The sequence below is a fragment of the Lissotriton helveticus genome, chromosome 4_1 (assembly GCF_964261635.1).
Source record: "Lissotriton helveticus chromosome 4_1, aLisHel1.1, whole genome shotgun sequence".
Lineage (NCBI taxonomy): Eukaryota > Metazoa > Chordata > Amphibia > Caudata > Salamandridae > Lissotriton > Lissotriton helveticus.
Genome location: NC_136063.1, coordinates 1,034,400,566 through 1,034,425,147, shown reverse-complemented (window position 1 = coordinate 1,034,425,147; position 24,582 = coordinate 1,034,400,566).

Genomic DNA, 24,582 nt, shown 5'->3' with positions numbered 1-24,582 from the left:
CTCAGAGTGAGGAACCATGTGGGAGTACCTAAGTTCCTCAGCATACATTTTAAATCACCATGACGACGGTACCAGTACTCATTAGTACCACGCTGACACGCCATGAGATTAATCAGGTGAGAATCCAAAATACTATCTTGGACATTCACTTTATCCATAAAATCACTTGCCGAGATGTTTTGCATGTGTATACCACTTTTCAAGATGTGGTTCACTGCATATGACAGTCCAGACAGATCGCTTTCAAACAGGAGATGAAACAAATAAGGAATGCATTGTCGAAACCTAGCATCTCCTGCATACAATCGCAAAGTCCGGTATTCAGAAGCAGGAATTTGATGAGGTCGCTCATCATATCTTCCTCCCTGACCTGTTGGAAAAAGCTGTGGGAAACACCGAGCTTCCAAACTTTCCTCCCAAACACTAATGGGACTCCCTTTGGCTTGTTTCATTTGAAACAACTCAATAGCATTCCCCATGACTTCCTTTGAATGCAAAGGATGAACACTATAATGTTCATATATTTCCTCACTAGTAGAGGGTTCTACTTTCTCAATTTGACCAGCACACAAATCGCTATCCTCTTCCTCACTTACTTCCTCTTCTTCAACATATACATTCTTATAGTATTTATTATTTTTTTTCAAATACAATGTTGCCTTTTTAACTTTCCTAACATCTACTAAATCTTGCCATATTTTCTTATTCTTTGTCGGAACCCCATTAACTAAGATAACCAGAGGTTCCTCTTCCACTTTTTCTACTCCAATTGTGTTAATGTTTTTCTTCAAATCTAGAGGCAAATAAACAACTCTTCCCTTTAATCCTCTCTGTAAATCTGATGGAGGCAATTTCCCTGTCTTTGGCTCCATTCTTACAATAGCCTGAAAGGGATGGATACTTTGAATCAAAATAGATTCATAAGTATTTAAATCCTTCAATTCAGAAGGAATCTCAACCAATTCCAGATTATTATGAACTGCTCTAGCAGGCATCTGGTTTTGTTTTAATTTGTTACAACAATAAGTACACACACGTTGATCCAATCCCAAATCAAAACAATTTTCTACCATCAAGTATGTTGCAAAATCCTTCCATTCACTATTATTTTCCCTTTCACTTTTTGCATATAAATCCACTAACTTAGTCTGATTCTTATAATAAGTGCGTCGACAACACACACAAGTGAAATTAGGCCTCTCACTTGATTTCATGTCAAACGTCGCAATTTCCCTCTGGAAATTATCTGTACTGGAAACATGTACAGTATCTTCCAAATGACCCTCTATTTCTTGCTCAATTTCAACATTCTCCTCTTTACTTCCAAAGTAACAAAACTCAATTTCTTCACATATATTCCTCACATCTATTTCAGAACCATGCAAAAGAGCAGCGCATAATTGTTTCAGCATAATTGCTGGACTCTTAGCATAATACAACAGTCTAACTAACTTCCTCACTTTGTTATGATGCACTGCTAGCATCCTGAAATGATGAAAAACACTCTGGCATACTCTCCTGGAAAGACAAGCCAGTGAATGACCATGCAAACCTGTCACTTCTCTCACTCTGCAAGGATCTAATTCTTGCAACAACCTCATTTTCTGCTTCAAACTTTTCTTGTTAAATGACCGTACAAAATCACAAAGCAAATTGATGGAATCCTGTCGCACACTGCAAATACTACTACACTTCCAGGTGTACACAGGACCCTTAGCACGTCTTCCTAAAACCTCATTACCTAACAACTCTTCTGCCTCTGTTGTCACAAGTTTTTCTTTTTCAACTGGACAACCATCTTTCACTTCATAAGCACGACCACTGATGTCAACTGCATGCACCAAATCATTATCCTGGAAATAACTCTCTTCATTAAAAAATGCCTCACAGCTTGAACTATGTATCCATTCTCCAGAAAAAACTTCACAAAAATTACTACGATTAACTATTCTCTTCCATCTACTATTTCTTTTGAAATCAAAAATTGCCTTGTTTAGCTTCCTAATTCTATTGATTATCAAAATAAATAACTTACGTTTAATTTCAAAAGCCTGATCAATAACTTTCTCAACTTTTTTTTTTCTCCTATAAAAAACTAATTTCTGTTGACCTTTCTTAATATTTTTTAACAAATTGCCAATTATCCTGTTACGGAACTTTCGTTTACGAATCTCCGTAAACTGTTGTTTCCTTCTACTATCATGCACAGATTTATCTCTTGCTCTAGCAGTAACATTTTCATTTGTCCTTTTCTTTCCATTTGATTTACTTGTGTTGTTATGGATTGAAACATTTTCTGTACTAATATTTTTTTTATTAGAAATATTTTTTATGAAATATTTAGAGCTCTTACCCGGTGCTTTCTTCATCGCTTGAGAAATCTTTTTGTTAGAGGACTGCTGCATTTTTTTTTTCTCCTGCTGTCTTTGACGTTTTGCAGCCTTCATCTCTCTTATTTTTGTAGGCATAGTTGAATCTGAGGAAAAATATAATAAAAATGTTAATAAAAAAATATTATCAAACAGTAAATCAGTAATAGTGATCAAAAACATAACACACTACTTGACATTTTAAATAGAAGATTTTTTAGTCCTTGCAAATTTACAATACAGAAATAGCAGAAAAGAAATGAGATTTATATTTATGTTACCTATGCTATTTTATATGTGAATCTGATCTAATTTTATGAGCATATTTTAATATTTTATTGAAGACACTACACATAACCTGTTTTTGAAGGTGTCTTTATTTTTAAATTAAACGGTTTACCTTTTTACTTTTTATTGATTATAAATTTTAAAAATAAATGTTTATAATTCCAAATGCTCAAGCAGGTCAGCTTCCCATCCTATATCATATAATTCGGACAAATCTGCATCCTCATCACGCTCTTCTTCATCCTCAGGATTTAAATCATCCAATGGATCAACATCCACTGATGTTTCAATTACAAGTTCAATGATGAGGTCAAAATCAACTGATTGCAGATTGTCGCTCATGTTGAGGTTGTCTTTATCTTTAAAGAAAGACAACAACAATGAGATGTTGCAGAGTAAGAGACAAATCTCACAGATTATAATAGTAAAATTATTTAACAAGAGTAACATTTTGCAGCTATTATTTAGCCATGTCCAGCGATGCTGAGCAGGTGAAGCCTATGTCTAATTTTTCACTGAACAGGACTCATCTGTTCTTAACCTTGGATAAGCCTCAACGACTCTGTGTCCCCTGCACATACTCAAATGTTAAAGTGCAGATTTATATTAAATGGCACATCCCCAGGCATGCACCAGTTAATGTGCACCACTGCTTTACCACCCATGGTGTGCCGCATTTACAATCAGATAGGAGAAAGCTGCTTCAAAACCCTGCGCCTGCTTGAAGCTGGCATAGGTCTTGACGCAGCATTGTATAGATGGGGCACCCCTGATCCTTGCTGGAGCTGCATCGCACTTACGATACAACTCCAGCAATGCGCCACCTTTACAGCACAGATGCGTCACGCATCTGTGCCTTTTTTGCCCCATGCTGCGCCGCATTGTAAATGCAGCACACCATGGGTGGCGGAACAGTGGCGCAGGATGACTGTCACATCCCTGGGGATGCGCCACTCATCATAAATCTATCCCTAAGCTTCTTATCTTGTTACAGATGAACTGCCATATGTATCACCAAAATATTTTACATATTATAAATAGCAAATTTTAAGGAATAAATAGCGATTCTTTACTATTCCTAATTTGCAATGAGCAAATTGCTAATTGCAAATTACCCATTCATTTCCATAGGCTAGGAGGCTCATAGGAATTAATGTTGCAAGTTGTGATTAGCAATTAGCTCATCACAAAATAGGATTTTTTTCAAGCGTGCAGGGGTATCTCAAGAACACCCTGCTGCACCCCTGAAAAAGAAATTTGGGAGCACATGGCACACCTACATGCCCTAATGGCATGTATGGGCGTCATATGGGACCTTTTTTTTTTTTAAAAAAAAATTCTTTTTGAAAAGAATTCGCAAATTACCACAAACTACAAGTTGGTGGTAGTTTCCAAATCCTTAATATCATTTTTTACATATTTTTTTTTTATACATTGCATTTAAGGAATCACAAATTTTGAATTATTGACATTTTAAGTAATTTCCACATGTGCACTGTTTTCTAAATATAATTTGAAAATCGTTTTTGGGGAAAAGTAATGGTTTGCAAATTTATGACAAGGACATAATGGTGTATGCTTCTCTATAAGGCATTTCAGTATCTCTAATGTCATTTTTCCCATATTACATTATAAGACCTTTCCCCATGAAGCACATTCCTTGTAAATATGCTCCCACCAGTGCATTGCAAATTTAGATTTTGACTGTTTCAGACACATAGCCATGTTGAAAGTGACCCAAAAAAATTGCAAACGTTTAAAAAAAACACATTCATGTGTCTTAATGACATTTTAATTCATTTCCCCATGGACAATGTTTTCTAAGTGGCACAAAAGAGGTATACACCTATCATAAATCTGTCCCTAGAATTATAAATGATTAAATCAGGATGACAATAAGATGTGGCCTATCCAGAGGTTTGTTTAAGGTGAGGCCTACTCAGGATTGCAGATTAAAGTTATGCTTGATGAAGAATACAGAGGAGATAATTTATTGTAAAGGCCTACCAATGAAGTAAGTGATTTCTACTTCATTGCACCAGTCATCATAAATGTATCCATAAGCTTCTTATCTTGTTAGACATCAACCGCCATATGTATCATATAACTATTTTGCATTTCCAAAAAAGCGAATTTTAAGGAATAAATAGCGATTCTTTACCATTCCAAATTTGCGATGAGAAAATTGCTAATTGCAAATTACCCATTCATTTCCATGGGCTAGGAGGCTCATATAAATGAAGGTGCAATTTGCGATTAACAATTTGCTCATCACAAATTAGGAATTTATTCCAAAAGTGCAGGGGTGTCTCAAGAACACCCTGCTGCAACCCTGAGAAAGAAATTTGGGGGCATATGGCGAACATAAATTTTAACAACATTCCTTTACCTCAAAAACGATTTTCAAATCATAACTTCAAAACACTACACATGGGAAAATTACTTAAATTGTCCTTAAGACACATAAAAGCGTATTTTGATTGGCTTTCCTGCATGGTAGGGTCACTTTTAACATGGCTATGTAACATAAACATTCAAAATCAAAATTTTCAATGTACAGGTGGGAGCATATTTACAAGCAATTTGCGCCACAAAGAAAGGTCTGACATTAAAATGGGAAAAATAACATCAGGGACAGTCAATTGCCTTATAAAGAACCATACACCATTATGTCCTTCTCATGAATTTAAAAACAATTCCTTTTTCCCAAAAACGATTTTCAGATCATAATTTCAAAAAACTGCACATGAGAAAATGACTTAAAATGTCATTGAAACACATGAAAGCGTTTTTTTATTGGCTTTCCTGCATGGTTGGTTCACTTTTATCATGGCTATGTAACACAAACATTGATAATTAAAATTTTCATGCACATGTAAGAGCATATTTACAAGCAATTTGCGCCACAGAGAAAGGTCTTACACTAAAATGAGAAAAATAACATCAAGGACAGTCAATTGCCTTATAAATAACCATACACCATTATTTCCTTGTCATGATTTTAAAAACAATTCCTTTTCCACAAAAACGATTTTCAAATCATAATTTCTAAACACTGCACATCAGAAAATGACTTAAAATGTCATTGAAACACATGAAATCATTTTTTGATTGACTTTCCAGCATGGTTGAGTCACTTTTAACATGGCTATATAACAAAAACATTCAAAATCAAAAATTTCCATGCACATGTGAGAGCATATTTACTAGCAAATTGCGCCACATAAATCATAATTTTCTCCTTAAAGCACACTATTCTCTATCTAAAGTAAAGAAATATTTTCTCACCTTAGCAAATACTTTGAGTTTGAAAACAGTCTCAGAAACACACCAATTTGTCTTCAGCAGAGCAAAAGGTATGCACTCCAGAGTCTGCAGCTATCAAAAGCACAGAAATGGTGTAATTCTTCACACATATTTCTCATGTCACCCAATCAAAACTCTTCCCTCACTTTTTTTCAAATGAAAACCCTTCCCCCTCTGCCCTTTCTGCCTATTTTCCATAGCAACCACCTCTTGGAGAAACTCTGGTGTTTGCAAATTCACACAACAATGTTGCAATTGAACTCTGAACTCTCAGTGCACCTGCATATCCAGTGCTTTCTTTCATTTAATGATTTTTTATTGACCACTCAAAATACATCTTTCAAAGAACACATCTCTACACCCTAACTTTCTGTTTTCATCAATCAAAATCCACCAATCACTGTTACTACTTCATGAACACAGAAACTCCACAGTTTTTTTCATTTCAAACTCACATTTTTTCAACTGCCATTTCATTGCCACACTTCATCTGACTGCAGGAGAACCTTCTCTCACCATGTTTTCTGTCTGGATTGTTGGTCATAGTTATATTCACTGGGCTCAAAGGTACGTTGAAAGCAGGAATTTACCTAACCTCAATTTACAAGATGTGGAAATTAAGTGGTTTGGCCAGAGAGGATTAAAATGTCACCAATTGATACCATTGGTGAAAACCTTTATGCATTTGCCAAAACCTGACCTGTTAATTGTGCACTGTGGAGGTAATGACTTGGGCACTTTGACTGGTGTAGGTCTGGAAATGCTTTTAAAGGACACCTTTGAGCAATTAATGGCACTTTTTCCTCAGACTGCCTTGGTATATTCAAATATATGCCAAAGACAGAAATGGAGGTGGTCAAACCAATTTTGTCCACAAATTGAGAAGTCGAGGAAGCATGTAAACAAATCTGTTTCAGCTTACATGAGAGACCATGGAATGGGCTCCCTGTACAACAATAACTTGCGTTACTACATGCAAGATATCTACAGAGGAGATGGAGTTCACTTCTCAGATGAGGGCAACAGAGTTTTCACTCTGAATTTAAAAATGTGCATTGGTACCTACTTATAAGTACCTAAATGTACCATAAACCCAAAAGCTCTTCTCAGAGCTACCCTACATCTAATCACTCACAATTATTTTTTTACTCTAACTATTTTCACTAATTTTCAACAAAATACGCTCCCTGGTGCGCTACCCGGTACGCGTACCGGGAGCTAACCTCGCGAAATTTTAAAAAAAAATGTTTTTTTTTCGCACATATGGGCCTCCTCAGCCACCCTCACAAAACCTAGGGGGTCAAGATAAGTCTACCATGCCCCCTTCTACCTATTCTGAACATTATTTGCCCTCCATCTTGTATCATAATTCGACCGAAACACAAAATGGTGGACTCCCGTTACGCTTAAGGTTCGCGTACCAGGGCGCTCACCGGTTCGCGTACCGGGTCGCTTCCTGGGAAGCGCACCATCAAAAAAGGTGGGAAAGTAGTTCACAGAAAAGCCACTGGAGACAATTTCACCAAATATAGAATAGCTCATACTACATACCAATCCCTACCATTTTCACAAATTTGATTGGAATTCCATTTAGCCATTTAGCCTGTAGTCCTCTCTAAATACCGTGAGGTAAATTACTTCACAAAACACATCTGAAGTGTTGGAATTGACAACCAATTAAAATGTTACTTTCATTTTCTACTTTTTTTACATGATATTTGATTGGTTATGTACCCGAATATATATAAAGGAAGAGAAGGAAACACAGCCATTTTGACTACTACTTCCTGGTGTACATTTCATTTGGATTTTCATTAATAACTTCAACTTCTTTTTAAAGGTAAGTTGTTATTTTTAAAACTGAAGTATATTGTGCACTTTAAGTTAATATGGCAAACTTTTTCTGTTAGTTATATACTATCCCTCTGTAGTACTTATAAATTTAGATACACTTTTTTATATTCCTACTTCCACTCTGATACTATACACTGCCCAAAGATAAATTCTCTGATAAAAACTGCCTATCTAAAATTAATCCCAACAGTGCCCTACCTCTACTAATATATATTTTTTTTATGCAAATTTCAGGAAAAATGGAAAGTGAACAAAACATTTCATTTGAAATTGTCCTTCCAGAGTCCAACACAGAAATCATTGATCCAAATGAGATTGAATTTATGGATGAAACATGGGACCAAGAACTACTGCAATGTGTGCAAGCAGTAGATAACCTCCTTGCAAATGAGGACATTTTACAACCTCAGAGACTACAATCTATATTCCATGATTATGAAATTTCTGACAATGAAATGTTAGAAAGTTTAATAAATTATGAAACACAATAAAAAAAATAAAAAAAAAAAATAATAATCAACAAAACCAACAATCAATTAACATACAGCATTTGAAAAGTCTATCATTCATTTTTTATTGTGATACGCTCCCCAGTACGCTTCCCGGTTCGCGTACCGGGCGCTAACCACGAAAAAAAACAAAAAAAATTTTTTTTTTTTTTTGCTTAGCGGGGCCCCTTTAAAGCCTCCACATCAAACCTAGGGGGTCAGGGAGTATCTACTATGCCCCCTTAAGGTCATTTGCCCCTTCGCTTTTGACCTCCTCTTGTCTCTCGATCCTACCGAGAGACAAGATGGCGGCCACTCCGGACTGTTTAGAATGTTGACAGACACCACAGAGCCAATCAACTTCGCTACGCGAAGTTCCGTTACGCGTCAAGTACGCGTACCGGGGCGCTGCCTGGTCCGCGCTTACAGATATATATCTTTTTTTGAACGTTATTTTCTCAAAATCCACTGCAGCACATATATTAAGACCTACAAAAGGCACATCGGGCTACCAGTCCCTACAATTTTGCCAAGTTTCGTGCAAATCCATTCAGCCGTTCGGGCTAAAAGTGAGGCTAACCGCCCTATGGAAAACTCAATGTTAAAAACACGTTTTGGGACCCCCCTTTTTTCTCGGCCCCCCCTGGACCAACTCCCCCCAAATTTCCAGTGGCTGCTCAGAAACAAAATGTTCCATTTTCCAGAAAATTTCAGCCAATTCCGTCCACAAACGCCAAAGTTATTAGACATAGAATTTTCAAAAATCCCATAGGGAAAAAATCCTAACTATATATACCTACTGGCGACCGCCAGTAGGTAATATATATATATACATATATATATAGATACATTCAAGCTCAATTCTACCAGAGGTTTCGGGGCACTCATCGGCAGGTGCTATGGCGCGCTGGTATCTGCGCATCAAATGACAGCTCAGTAATCAATTTCCCTTCATGGAAATGACAAAAGTACTCCGGGTAAGTGGCAACGTTTTTATTTCGCCAGCAACAACAGCAGTGATACAGACAAACGGGTTTCAGACAGCAAGTCCTTCCTCAGTGTCAATTAGCATGCTGCGCGCGGCTCTTTTTGTGCGTCTTCAACAAATTATTAAATGAAGACGGACTACATTTTTAAAGTATATCCTTCGTGCATTTCAGAGCGCTGGTAAAGCGTGGCAGCCATTTTTATATAATACAAGATACATGATACAATGTGGTATCGTGTATTATAGTTCGATCCCCCATATGTGGCACACCCCCACAATTGGCCGATTGCCACTGCCATTCAATTCTGCAATCTCGCCGTGTATCGGCATATCACTGGCATAAATTACCATCAGGCGCTCAGAACACCCAACATATCTACAGTGCATAATACAAAATTCAAAATTTGAAAATTAAAGGGCGCAGATGAACCAGGCGACCGGTTCACGTGTACATTTTGCATTTTACTTCTATGCCATCAGAATACAAATTGATATACAAATGTATAAGTAAGTACACGATAACACTGACCGCCATTTCCGGTATCCTTCCACATGTAGTCCGTCTTCATTTAATGATTTGTTGAAGATGCACAAAAAGAGCTGCGCGCAGCATGCTAATTGACACTGAGGAAGGACTTGCTGTCTGAAACGCTTTTGTCTGTATCACTGCTGCTGTTGCTGGCGAAATAAAAACTTTGCCACTTACCCGGAGTGCTTTTGTCATTTCCATGAAGGGAAATTGATTACTGAGCTGTCATATATCTATACTACTAGTATAAAGAGAGAACAGAAACCTTTTGGCAAGGTAAACACGGGAACCACAGCGCCAATCCACACACCCAATACATTGTTGGAATCCTCAGGGTGTGTAGATGGAAATAGGCGACATAAAAAAAAAACATACATTAAAAAATTTAAATTTTAAAACAAAGTAGTCCCCTAAAACTAGCGCCGGCCGCGACGTAGCGCTGACCGCGACCTAGGCGTGATGACGACATGCGGGTAGGAGCGGTGGCGTGCGGCGAGGAGTGGCAGTGAAGTCCAGAGCGGGCGGCTCAGGTAAGGCAAAGAGCGGCGAGGAGTGGCGGTGAAGTCCGGACCGGGCGGCTCAGGTAAGGCAAAGGCAGGCGGGAGGCAGGAGGCTGGAGGCGGGAGGCAGGAGGCGGGCGGCGGGAGGCGGGCGGGAGGCTCAAGGCTCAAGGCACGAGGCGGGAGGCGGGCTGGGCAATGTCGGGCGGGGGGGCGGCGGCGAGGCGGGAGGCGGGAGGGATGCGGGAGGGATGCGGTCTGGGCAATGTCGGGGCGGGCGGGAGTGCACAGAGGCTTAAAATGCTGCCCCCAGCCCCCTTCTGCCCCGGGCAACGCCAGGGCGGGCTGCTAGTATATACATATATATATATAAAGAGAGAGAGAGAGAGAGAGAGAGAGAGAGAGAGAGAGAGAAAGAGAGGGAGAGAGGTGTTCTCAGTGATCTCATCTCAAATGACATCACAGATGACATCATTATTGACACCACCCAGCTTGTGTAAGTATTTTGAAATAGTTTATGTTGTGTAAACATATATACTAAGGCACTACAAAACTTAAAAGTAGTATACTAGGTGTACTACTAATGAGTATAACTACTTCTAATATATATCATGTGACTGGCTGTGTCACTATGTATCCTTGTGCTTGGTGAGCAAGTAGCTGTATGGGAGTATAAGTGGGTGTGGGTGAGTGAGATTCCGTGTATTGGTGTTTATGGGTGGTTGTGTCAGTGGCAGTATGGGTAGGCGAGTAGCAGTGTGAGTGCCTCCATGGGTGGGTAAGTGAGTGTGTAGTGCCTGCATGGGTGAGTGAGTGGTTGTCCAAATGGCTGTATTGGTGAGTGCCTGGGGGTGTAAATGGCTGTATGGATGAGTCAGTGGTTGTTTGAGTGGGTGTTTTGTTCAGTGAGTTGGTGTCTAAGTGGCTGTATTAGAGAGAGTGAGTGTCTGTGTGAATGGCTGTATGCCTGAGTACACAGATGTTTGAGTGCTTGTATGGATGTGTGAATGGCTATGTAAGTGGTTCTGTAAGTGAGTGTGTGATGGCTCAAATGGGTGAGTGAGTGTCTGTGTTGATGTATGAGTAGCAGTATGATTGAGTATGTGGAGTAGTATCCTGTTCAAGTTAATGTTATGCCATATTATCACTTGCTCAGCCAGTGGAATGTTGCAGTTATGATGTGTTTCGGAATGTTGGGAGCCTGTGAGGAAAAGTCACAGTTGACATGGGGCTGAGTAGCATGCTCGCTGCTCATGGTGGGGCTGATCTACATATCCTGTAACTTAATACAATAAAACATTCTTGAACTACATCTATCTGCGTGGATCTTGTTACTATATTTATTTGGCGACGAGTTGGGACTCCCTACGTGCTACAAATTAATTTTCAGGGTCCTGGAGAACATAAGAGGACCTGAAGATGAAACTATCTACAGTATCGTCAGTCACAGGCATCACAAAGAACAAGAGGAAGTATCTACATGTCAAGAATAACTGCAAAAAATTACAAGGATGTTCGGCACAGAACTACAAAGATTTCAACATGAAAGAAGTCTTTCAATTAAAAACAAAGAAGGCAACAAGAAACTGGTAAAGATGAAGCACTACCCCTCTCAGCCCCACCAGTGTCATCACAATCTGACATCTCTAGTCCAAGCGTGCTGTGCTCATCTAGATTACCCATTTTGGACTTTTAAATTACCAGTGCTTCAGTCTTCAGTTACAGTGAATGGTCTTCACAAGCACCAGACAGGAACGGTGTGTCTCAGGGTACAATGAGTGTATTGACCTGATGAGATGGGCACCGTAAGTTGTCTAAAGTAATTTTTACGTTATCTACAGAAGTGCATATTCAGGGTCTTGGGGTGTACATTGGATCAAGATGTTTTGTGCACTGCAACTAGTAACTGCCCAAAGGGATAATTCAACTGTGCTTACTTTCTACATCTGTGGCATGTTTATACAATGTTTTGCACTGTGGGATCAAAGAAAGGTGTGTTTTTCTTACACATTGTCGTCAGCTTTGTACTTTCAGCGCATCATTACAGGTACTTTACAATACACATTGTTGGAATGTCCCCAGAGTTCAGGTTGTTTGTCTCCTTGTGCAATCTGCATTACATGGTTAACATAATACATGTGCTGACTATCAAAAGTCATGGAGGGTCAGTGTGGCTTTGGAATTTGGAAGTCAAATGAGTTTTTGCTGACATTTTCATCTAAAACTCTGGTGAGTCTTTCTGTGTTTTAAAAAAAAATATTTCCATCACTAAAAGATTCCTCATTCTCTCCCCTTTAATAATCCTTAAGAATTTGAATTTTCAAAACAACGCGTGAACTCACCATAGATACAGTGTCGCACGTGTATTCTCGGTAGTCTCCAGTGACGTCTGTGGTAGCAAACTGAGGTTTGCTGCTTCGGGACACCTACATGCTCGGACATGCAGTGAGCCATCGGGCGCAACGTCTATTACGTGCATCTATCTTTTGTTTAGCTGCGTATGCTGTTGCCATGGACTGTTTAGTCTTTCTTCGGTCAACCACATCAGTAGCTCTTGTAGGTGTCACAGTACAAGCGACGGTATGATTTCTCCCATGATGTTTTCTTTTCTATGGATCTGACTGTCTTCTGAGACCGGGCACGTCGCTGTATTTGCCTGGACTGCCGTTGTCACAGGTTTCATTCTATTTGTTCATCTTGTGCATGTTTGTGACGGAACGCATGGACAAAGTCAAGGGGCAACCACAAATATACTCCATGTTATTAATGGTGCAAATGACAATTGTTGCCTCAAGTCTCTGCATTCGCAACAATTATCTGGGGTGCTAATTAGACTGGCCTGAGGAGTATGACGCCCTGTCTCCATTCCAAGCGGGGTTTCGAGCATTCACTAGTACGGTGGACCAGGTTTTCCGCTTTACACTGCTACAGTGGAGAACTGTGTTACTGGGGGGGGCAGCCTGTATGCAGCATTTGTCGACCTGCGGGCTGCCTTCGACCTGGTTCCCAGGTCTAAGCTGTGGACAGTTTTAAAGAACTTGGGTGTACCTGACGATCTACTGACAATGATAATGCGGTTGCATGAAGCAAATTTTGCCAAAATCCAGTGGGGGGGGCAGGGAGTGGTCACAACAGACTTCCCGGTAGAGCGGGGAGTCCGGCAAGGGTGTTCGATGGCCCTAACACTCTTTACCCTGTTTATTAACGGAGTTGTGGCTCGTATGTTGTCTGTTAACTTGGATGCTCCTTCTTTAGCTGGTAAAAAGACACCGATTTTAATGTTCGCTGATGATACTTTGATTTTATCAAAGACTCCAAGTGGTTTACAGCGTGCATTACTCATTTTTGAGCAATTTTGTAAGATGCATGGCTTATAAGTTAATGCGGCGAAAACTAAGCTTATGACTTTTAATCCCCACCGTAGTTTCAGATCTAAGCTAGTAATGAATGATCGCCCTTTAGAGACAGTAAATGCCTTTACGTATCTAGGTATCTATGTATCAAATGATCTTAGATGGTCTTAGATGGTCCCAGCATGTAGACAACTGGCTGGTGCCCTTAGTATAGAGCATAGAAAATCTAGAACTAAACCAATTAAACCGGCATTGCAGGTCTATGAGGCTAAGGCCCTCGGCTCTGCACTATATGGTCCCGAGCTGTGGGGCTTTGAAAAACTACAGTCCTTACAAACATCAGAAAATAAGTTTTTCAGGAGCATCACAGGTCTTCCTAAAGGTACTCCATCGCTCCCACTCAGGTACGATTTGGGTACGAAGGCGGTAGTAGACCTGGCTAGGCTCCGCCCTATCCTATACTGGAGAAGGCTCTGGACAACACCTGAGCCCTCTCCTTATGCTGAGGGGTTCTTAGACATAATCAAAGCGGATGTGTTTCACAAAATTGGTTGGCTGAATGTTCTTAGAGCAACGTTGGGCGATCTCGGCCTTCAAATGCTTTGGGATAACCCGACAGGAGCTTCATTCCCCTCGAGAAAAGTCCTAAAAGAAATATATTGGGAGAATGTGGCTATCCGAAATTGGAGAGGCGCTAAAGCCTCATCCATGACAGGTGGTTTTTAAGAAGCAAAACTATACCCCAGTCTAGAAATTTATTGGGATGCCATAACCACTCCTAGGGACAGGAAGCTTTTCTTTCAAATAAGAGTGGGTGCCCTCCCCCTTAGATCTTTAACAGGTAGGTGGGGGCTCATCAAATAGCAATTGCCCTGTTTGTGGAGTACATAAGGAAAAAATTGCACATTTCCTATTTGCTTGTAAATTTTATGCAGAACCCAGACGTATTTGGCTATCCCCGGTGTGTAAGAATTTAGGAACCACCAGTAGTGTTGTAGCTCTAAGAATTATATGTTCCAGCACTTTATTGCCTTTAACTATAGCTACAGCCAAATTTTCAGGATGGGCGTGGAATATTAGACAGAAGTCTCTAGGCAGCTGATTGTTTTCTATTGTATTTTAAGATTGTCTTTATTTTAATACTTGAATATTTTTATCTTGTAATTTTTTAAATTGTGAATTCTAATGTCACTATGGCTTTCTTGTTTTAAAATGTTTGATTGATTTTTAAGTCTAATCTTAATTGCTGTTATTGAAATGGTGTTTTTATAAATGTGATTGTACTTGCTTTTATGAGAAAATACTCAAATAATCAAATCTTTGACTTGACTTGGGGTGCTAATTGTCCACATTGTTTTTTTTATTGTCAGACTATGTCATTTGGCCTTCACAGAATCTTATCTTACATCCCTGTGCAAGATGTGATCTCTTTTATCACATGCTACGTGAGGAACATGGTGAAGTCTCGCCACGTCGTGGGATTTGTGTGGACTGTTACTTCTAGTGGAGATTGAAGCGGCTATGTTTTTTGGCTGCCTATGCATATGGAGTTAGCCAGTCTTTATTCAGAAGGTCCAATTTCCAATGTACTGTGTCTGGAGCTACAGTGTCTGGGGTGGCTGATAAGTGCATACATTGTGGAAATTGTTCTAGTTTATTTGCTGCAAATGTTTTCACTTTTGCACTTGTGTCGTGTTAAGTATTTACAGTATTTTTGTCTTTTTACTGTTTGGCATTTTTACAATTTGTTCCCTTATGCAAGGGTGTTTCTTGTCTGCTAGAACTCAGGTGAGTGGCCGCTCACCTGCGTGGGTTTTAGTTTAAGGATGCACTACATTTAGAATTGTTGCATCATTGTTCTGTTCCACATAGTACACATCATTTTTTATTCTTCACTATGTAGGGATGACAATGGGTCTTAGTCCCATTTGTTCTCTTACATTTGCCTTGTGCCCTCACATAGGGTATTTGCCATATGGATTTTTGTCTCGTTTACAATAGTCTTCCTCACTTATCCTGAAAGGATTCTTTATTTTACATGTGTACACTTTACACTTCGTTTCTTCCCTACACAGGGATTGCAATGGGTTCTAGTCCCATTTGCTCACAATACACTTGCCTTCTGAGGTTACTCACGGTGCCTACCCACTTTCAGGGCATCTCTATTCTTTGGGACATGTTATGGGTTCAGAACCTTATACATTAGTTAACGATATCTAACCTCCCTTTCATCTTCGGGACGGTAAGGGGTTTCAGGACCATGTTCTCTTACTTGGGTTATATGGTTTTTAGTCCCATTACCATTCTACATGATGGTGTCTTTACAAGGGCTATCAGTTCATGGGTTTTAGTTCCATTCATAAAAGTTTCTGACCCCTTTTCCTCATGGTGGGGTTGGTCTTGGGTTTTAGTCCTCCCATTCTCACATACGTTGGATACATCTTTACACCTACATAGGGTGTGTTTCATGGGTTTCAGTCCCATTTATGTTATTTTCTCAACATTATACTTTCTTTATATTACATTGTCAATTTTGTAACGTAATGTTTTGTTCATTTTAAATTACTTTGTCAATATTGTAATGGAGTTTGGATGGGGGATATTATTGTATTTTCCTCTCCTCTTCCCTGTATCTTTCACATGTTCAGTTTTCATCTAGATGTCTTTTCTTCTTGTCATCTGTGGATTCTGGACTTTTTTCTTGTTTTCAGTCTTTCATTGTCTTCTGTCTTTTTCTTTTTGTAGTGATTTCTTTTTGTTCTTCTTTCCGCCTGAGGCTACTCTGTGTGTGTCTGGTTGTAGTCCAGTGTTTGTAGGGTTGTGCTATGCCTTGCCCTCTCGCTTACCTGCTTGGCCGGTAGGTGTGTCTGAGGGGTAGTCATTGGTGCTTTCATGTTTTTTTCTCCTTCTCATTGTTTTCTTTTGCTGTCTCTTTCTATTTTTTTCTGTTGTTATTTATAGAAGGGAGGATGGGTTATTTCTATTTGTTTTTCTCATCTGTCGCTTCCTCTTTTTCTACTCCCACCTATTTTTCTGTTCCCTCCTTGTTGTTCTCTTCTTTGCTTGGTTTATGCTGTTTCTGTATTTCTCTTATTCTTTCCTCGTTTAAGGTTCTCCTTTTCTGTTTCCATCTTAATTGTTTTTTTGTTATATAAGCAAGGGGGATATGTAGTATCCTGTTCAAGTTAATGTTATGCCATATTATCACTTGCTCAGGCAGTGGAATGTTGAAGTGATGATGTATTTCGGAATGTTGGGAGCCTGTGAGGAAAAGTCACAGTTGGGATGGGGCTGAGCAGCATGCTGGCTGCTAATTTACTACAATATAAAATTATTGAACTACATCTACCTGGGTGGCCCTTTACTACATGTGGTTATGATAATGGTTGTATGGGTGAGCAACTAGTTGTATGATTGGCTGTATGGGTGAGTGAATGGTGATATGAGTGTCTGTTCAAGTGAGTGACTGGGTGGGTGGCTCTATGGAGGAGTGAGGGGGTGTGTGAGTAATGGTATACATCAGTGAATGGGTATGTCAGGGGTTGTGCCGGTGTGTGAGTGGGCGTACAAGAGGCTGTATAGGGTGTGAGTAGGTATGTGAGTGGTTCTGTGGTTGATGTCATCAGTGATATACTTTAAGATGTATTCAGTGATGTCATCAGCGATGTCCCCGACCATGCCATGAAAGATGTAATATGCGAGGTCATTAGCAGTGCATTGCAGGGTATAAGTTATAATTCGCTCAGGTAACTATGCCTGATTAATATCTCCCCCCAAGAACCCTCAGCATCCAAAAGACTTCATCCCCTAACCAGCAGTGCACCAGGAGGTGCAGTTGCACAGTGGTGGAGAAAGGGGGTATGGTCTCTGAAGTCCCCTCAGAAATTGCGCTCTGTGGGAATTATTGTTGGTAACAGGAGGGCTTGTTGGCCCCCAAAGACCCTCACAAACCAAGGGGACTTCATCCCACCACCAGCAGTGTGCAGAGAGGCATGTTTGCAGAGTGGATGAGAAAAAGGGCATAGCCTCCTACCACCTCCCTGCAATCCATCGGTGTATGACTTAGTGGAGGTAACAGGAGGTCTTGTTGGCCCCCAAGGACCTTCAGCAGCCAAGGGGACTTCATCCTCCAAGCAGCTGCATTGCAGGAGGCATGATTGCAGAGTGGTGCAGTAAGGGGGCAAGGCTTCCTCCATCATGCTGGTAGCTTAAAAAAAAACAATAAATTAAGGGGTCAGGTATTTTTTTAAATGGGGTGTAGGGCCATGTCCCCCCCCCCCTGGATGATTACTGCCCTGAGGATCCCAACCCTTGGGACAGGCTTTTTCGTTAAAAAAAAACAAAAATGGAAGAAAGGAGGGGCGGTGTGGCCCTCTTTCCCTGGGTTGATTTTGGCCTGGTGACCCCATCCCCTGGAGCTCTGCCCTTTTTTTTTTTTAAACATGGGAGGGGGCTGTGCGACCCCCCTCGAGGGCCAAATTTGGTCCCGGTGATGCCATCCCTGTGGCCTGGCCACACTACTGCGTTTTTCACATTAAGGACCACTGGGAGAGTCTGAAGGCCCCTGCTGTCCCTGCCTGCTCCTCGTGTCCTGCTGTAGGGGGCATTGCTTTTGGACAGGGAGAGCTGCTGAACATGCATGGAGCAGCATTTGCTACGGCATGGCAGAAGCGGTAGTGCTCCTGTACCCATTGCAAATTGTCCCAGTAGTGGGCACCCCAGGACTTGCAGGAGCCAACATGTATAGCTCCAGGAGGGGGGCCACCCTCCTTTCTTAATTTTGTCCTGGGGAGGTGGTGGTCCCAGAGGTTGTGGGGGACATGCTGCCCCTCACTTTAATTTTAAGCATTTGCCCTGGGAAGATGGTGGTGCCCCTGCATTAATATTACATTTAGCCCCAGGGAGGTGTGGTCCCCGGGCTATGGCGTCCGCATGCCCCCAGATTTATAATACATTTTGCCCCGGGGAGGTGGCAGTCGTTAGGCTGTGGAATGGGCACACAGGCCCCTCGCATTATTTGCCCTGGGGAGGTGGCAGTTTCCAGGTCATGGAGGTTGCCCATGGCAACTCCCACATAAATTATGAAAAAATGCCCTGGGGAAGTGCTGGCCCCCAAGGCTTTAGGGATCCTAGGAGGGGTGTCCCATGTACCCTCTTCGTAGATATTTGGACATGCCCCCGATACCTGGCCTGTGCTTAGTTATCTTTTACATTTTCAGCAGGATTCATGGATCCAGCGTGACTCTCGCTGATTTAAAAAAACAAAATTGCCATTTTGGCCCTGCGAGGTCCCTGTGGGACCTCTCCCAGAGGCCTAGGGTCAGGGTGTTTTTTCTGTGACTCAATTCAACCAACTCACAAGATGGCTGCCAAAATGTACTGGTTTGAAGTGTTTGGCAGTCAATCAAACTCTGCACAAGATCAGTAGGGGCTGCAGATCCACAGCGTCCCTATATTTACAACTGTAAATTTCTTTAACTAACTCAGCAACTACTGAACGGATTTACACCATTTAATAAGAAGGTCACATTCAGGACCAACAGCTAGCTTTCTGCCAAATTTGATGTAATTCCGTTCATCTGTTCGAGCTCTAGCAGTTTCGAAAGTTCCAAAGGAAATTTACATGTGGGAAAAGTGTTTTGGGAACCCCTTTTGTCTCAGCCCCCGCATGACTTATCACCCCTAAAGTTTCAAGACAGCAGCTAGAGTTAGCGGGAAACTAGTTTTGAAATATTGGCAAAGATTTGTTAAACAACGGCAAAGTTATTGGCAAATGAAAAATTTCAAGGAAACTAGGTCCTAACTATAACTACCTACTGGTGACCGTAGGTAGTTATAGTTGCACCATGTTTCTATAGAAAAACCTTTTATTGACTTGCCTATATATTTGGCGCCATTTGAAGAATCTTCACAAAACTTTTTTTTAAAAAAGAGACTTGTTGTGCATGGAAAGTTTGGGGTGGATCTGTTGAGTGGCTACAAGAAAAAAGGCCATTGAAAAAGTTTGGTTTCCATGTTAATTCCCGTAGGAACATTAAACATGACTAAAGCCCGAACCGCTGGACGCAAATACACAAAGTTTGGCAGGAAGGTAGATTTTGGTTCACAGATCACGTTTTCAGTTAATCGGTGTAAATTTTTCAGCCGTTATTGAGAAATTTAAGGGAAAAGATAAGGATATCTGTGGCCGTGATGACAACGAATAATAACAAGATTGTGCACGGAAATGCAGAGCTCTGATTGGCTGCCAACACTTCAACGAATAAGTGTTTGCAGCCATCTTAGGAATTGGCTTCAGCCGATTCCCACAATAAAACAGTAAACAAAAGTAAAGGGGGAAGGGTAGGAATACCCTGATGCTCCAGCCTTGGTCTTGTGGTCCCCCTGGAACATTGCCATGGCATAAAAGCATGAAAAAAATATTGCTGCCTATTAATGAAATTTATGAGAAAAAAATAAGTGATGGGCCAGGTTATGGGGGCATGCAAGGATTAATATTTATTATAAAAATGGTGGGGGTGCATGGGGCCCCCCTTCAAGGGCTTAAAAATGCCCTGGAGACGTTCACCTCATTGAGGGTACAATTTAAAAATTATATGAGGGTCTGCTTTGATCCCTGAGCACTGGGGACCATCAACTCCCTATAAACAAGTTGACTTGGGAGGCCACAACGACATCCCATGCCCCAGGGACCACCACCTACCCGGACCTTTCTTTTTTTTAAAAGAAGGAATGGGCCTTTCTCTGCCCTGGGGACCACACCTCCCTGGGGTGCAAGAGGAGGAGGGGATCTGCCCCCTTCCTGGAGTCATACATGGCCCTGAGGTGCCCTCCTCAGGATATAGCTGTGTGGTTTGACTTGGCTGGAGCTTTGACAAGTCAGAGCAAACACGCACTTCCAGCAAGTGAGAGGTAAGGAAATCCTCTTCCTTGCTTGAAGTGGAGGTTTCATCTGTTTCTGCTGTCAACCAAGCAGGACTACAAACAAAAGGATTGCTCCTGTATGAAGAGAGCTGCCTTTCAGCAACTTCCTCCATGCAGGCGCAATGCTGGCTCCCGTAGGAGATGGGGAGCCAGCAGGGACAGCAAGGGCCTTGAGGCTCACCCCTGTGGTCCCAATGCACACTGGGTGTCCTGGAGGCACCCAGGAGAGATATCCAGGCCCCGGGGATGGGGTGTTGGGTCTGAAATCGGCCAGGAAAGGGGGGCCGTGTGGCCCCACCCCATTTGAAAAAGGTCAATTTTTAGTTCAACATACACCTGGACCCCTATTAAAGTGATAGCTTTACCAGGTCTATAGTTGATTTTAACGCACTCGCTTCAATCTTCTCACCCATCAACTGCAACTTACTTTCCAGTCCCTCATTGGTGATGAAAAGATCTCTATTGAAGTACACTCTCGTAGGGCCTTTTGGGCATTGTACTGCCAGCCCAACGATGTGCACGCGCTAACCCTAGGCGTAGTTCGCGTAGTCGCGCTATGCATAGCTACGCGAAGTGCACTGCGCACTACGCAAGCTAAGCATAGCTACACGAACTGCGCAGTGCGGTAGGGAAAATGCTGTTCGCACTGATTGCCCAGTGCCGAATGCTTGTCCCCACTGAGCAATCATTGCAAACGGCATCTTGCACAGTGCATGTGGTCGGTTTCTGCCACTTGAGTAGATTTGCACTCGAGCAGCAGTTTTCTCAACGCGGACTGGTAGTTTCTCATCGCGAACAGTCGCGAGCATTCGCGACCACTCGCAATGGGAAACCTGACCTCCCCCCGTTGAGAATCTCGCTGGGAGGTTTATTTTCCACGCTCGCGATCGGCAACTTGATGTTGCTGATCGCGAACGAGGAAAAAGTCTCTTCAGGATGTCCTTTTGCTCACTTGCGGTCCCAAACTTGACGTTGAGGATGGTGAGCAAGCAAAAAAAGCCCGCTGCGCAATGTGGTTTTGCACTGTGCCATGTGCAATTCGCCTTAGCGCATAGTTGCGCAAACAACACAAACCACACGAGTGTAGTGTAGTCCTACGCCCAGGGTTATGCAAGCCCAATGATGAAAAATGCTACTTTTGGGTGGGGGAAGGCACTTGCTGCTATGAGCTCACACTCACAGTGACTGTCACCAGAACGCAAGTGAGAGTCTGCCTAGTCAGTGTGGAACAGTATACTCTAATTTTCACTGTATGATTTCAGAGGAGTCTGTAGTGTATACTTGAGTGGAACTATCCTCATCATCCCGCATTTACAGCATCATATGATTGGCTGAGGGTGCCTGCCACCTAGTCCTTTCCACTCCACTTATAAACCCCTGCACAAGGGAGACCCAGGGTACTAGACCCTGGACTTGGAAGGCAACAACTGCAATATCATTGAGAACTGGAACAAATCTGCTAACGACTCTGTCTGAAGATGACCTGCAGGACTAGATATGTTTCTCAAGGGCCAGTAGCTCTTCCCCCTCAAATGCCCCCTGATGAACAGTTGGAAAACTATCTGGACTCCAAGTACTCTGAAATATTGCTAGGAGGCTCAGGGGCTTTGGTGTGTGGGCAGAAGGTTGCTCTGCTGCCGGGTAGTGGAGGGGCTGAACAAATGCCAGCAGGAGAGGGGCACCAGAACCCAGTAGACAGAAGGTTGACACAGTGAGCCTGTGAAACCATCTGCCCACAATGTGTGCCCTTTAGAGGCCAAAAGAAAATTATCCTGGTAGCTAGAGCTGGCTACAAGGAGTAAGTTGCGCCCATGATCACTGGAATCAGCCCAAGGGGTAGGAGGTATTCAACTGTAAAGATTTGGACCTTTAGCCTTAAAAAATAAACCAAGACCTTGGCTCTCTTCAGAACTGTCTCTTTTTTCAGCACTGGGTGGGAGATGGCCTGGGAAGTTGGCGCATCTGTATTAAATTTAGTGCTGTAGGAGTGGGTGTTTGCGAGGCCCCTCCCATTTCCCATGGACCCGGTGACTGACACATCTATAGTGGGTCCAAGGACCCCATCACTGGGACCCAGAACAAAGGAACAAAGAGGTTCTAGGCAGGCACCCCCTTCCCACTCCCTGTGCCTGTGACTGGACAGAGCAGGGAAGACCCAATCACACAGGGTGGCTCCTACCTACATCGCGGGACACCAGCTGCTCCCTCCAAGGGAGAAAACAGAGAAATGCTGGCTCACATGTGTGTGAGGAGCTAGACAGGCAAGTGGGAGTAGGCTTCACACATCTTCCAACTTGCCTAACTGTACTTGGGCACCCAGGATTTCCAAAAGAAAAACAAACATACATACAGTGTGGCAATAAAACAACCCAAAATAATGGAGAGAGCCACTCATAAATTATTCATTGCCCCACAATGCCCTGTACAGACTGCTTTACACATTGTTCTTTCTCCTTTTGGTGCCCCAAGGAGGGGCAGGGGAACCACCAGTGCTTAGGAAGTGTACTGTGGGGGCTGCAGGAGGTAAAGCAGCAGCTCCCCAATATATATGTATAGGAACAAATCCTAGCTCTCTTCTGGCCTTACAGGCATAAGCCCAGGAGAGGATGTCATCATTTTAAAAACACTTGCTGGGCTGGAATGTTTGTTCTACAGCTTTGGAATGTAGAAATCCATAGTGGTGGGTCCAATAGCTACATTATGTGGCCTGAAGAAAGACTTTGACACATATTTTATTTGATTTTATTCAAGATTTTATTGACAGTGATTATTGATGGCAAATCAGTATTCACAACAAGGGCATTTAAAAACAATTCCGGAGTTAAATGATTATTAGTACCATGGGATGACTCCTTCCAAAGCCAATAGGCTAGGCTTATTTATTAATGTGATGATCCATTAACGAACCAAAACATTTTGCTTCCTATGTTGATGTGGTGATCACTTAAAAAAGCCAGTAACCTAAATTATTTAAAATGACACCTCCTTATATTGCAATGTTACATCTGGAGTATGTCAGATTATTGTTATTATGGGGGTCATGACTCACTAGGATCAAATGTGATAAATGAATGTCATCAAAGATATTTTCATCTACCATCCATGAATATTTGCAAATGAATGTGTAGTATCTAGTAGTATGTGTGTACTAAATGTACTTATCCTTTGTCAAAGTAAAAGCCCTGACTGGAGAATCATTTATTGAGTGTTGTTGTTGCTAGCCGATCCAGACTACTATCCCACACCACCTTCCCTGAGTATGTTTATGATTTTTCTTGTTCCCTACCCTGACTGTCAGACCTGGCATCCTTGGTGTGGTCTTTTTCCAATTTTTTTACCTTCACCTCTCCTCTTTTCTGATTTTTTTTTTGTTGGCTTCACCAGTGCTAACCAGCAATAAAAAGCCTGTGCTTTTTCCCTATAACATGCCGTATTTTGGCCTTCACCCGTTTGGAGCATATAATTCATTTTTAAATCCCTAGTATACGTTGTTACATGGTACCCAAGGCCTGCAAATTAAATGCTGCTAGTGGGGAACAGTACACATTTTACCACCCACTAGAGTTACCTTCTTTCAGCCTGGCAAAATAAACTTCTGAACAGGGCTAAACCTTCCTTTTTTGCATACAGATCCCTCCTAAGGTAGGCTCAAATAACACATATGGCAGGATGCATTATATTTAAAATGTAGGACATGGAATTAAGTTTTGCATATCCTAATAGTGAAAGACTCCTAAATTCATCTTTCACTAGCAAGGCCTACCTCGCTCATTGGGTAATATTGAATTTCCTCATTACATGTAATAAGTGCTAGCGTTTAATTGGGAGAAGATAGAAATAACACGTTTAGACTCAAATTAATTATAACTTAAAACTCTCATAACATTAGGAACACTTATTTCCTAACTGCGATTCTCCCCAAATTGCAATTAGGAAATCAGTATTACGATCGGTATTCCTAATGTAAGAAACTCTTTCGAGTT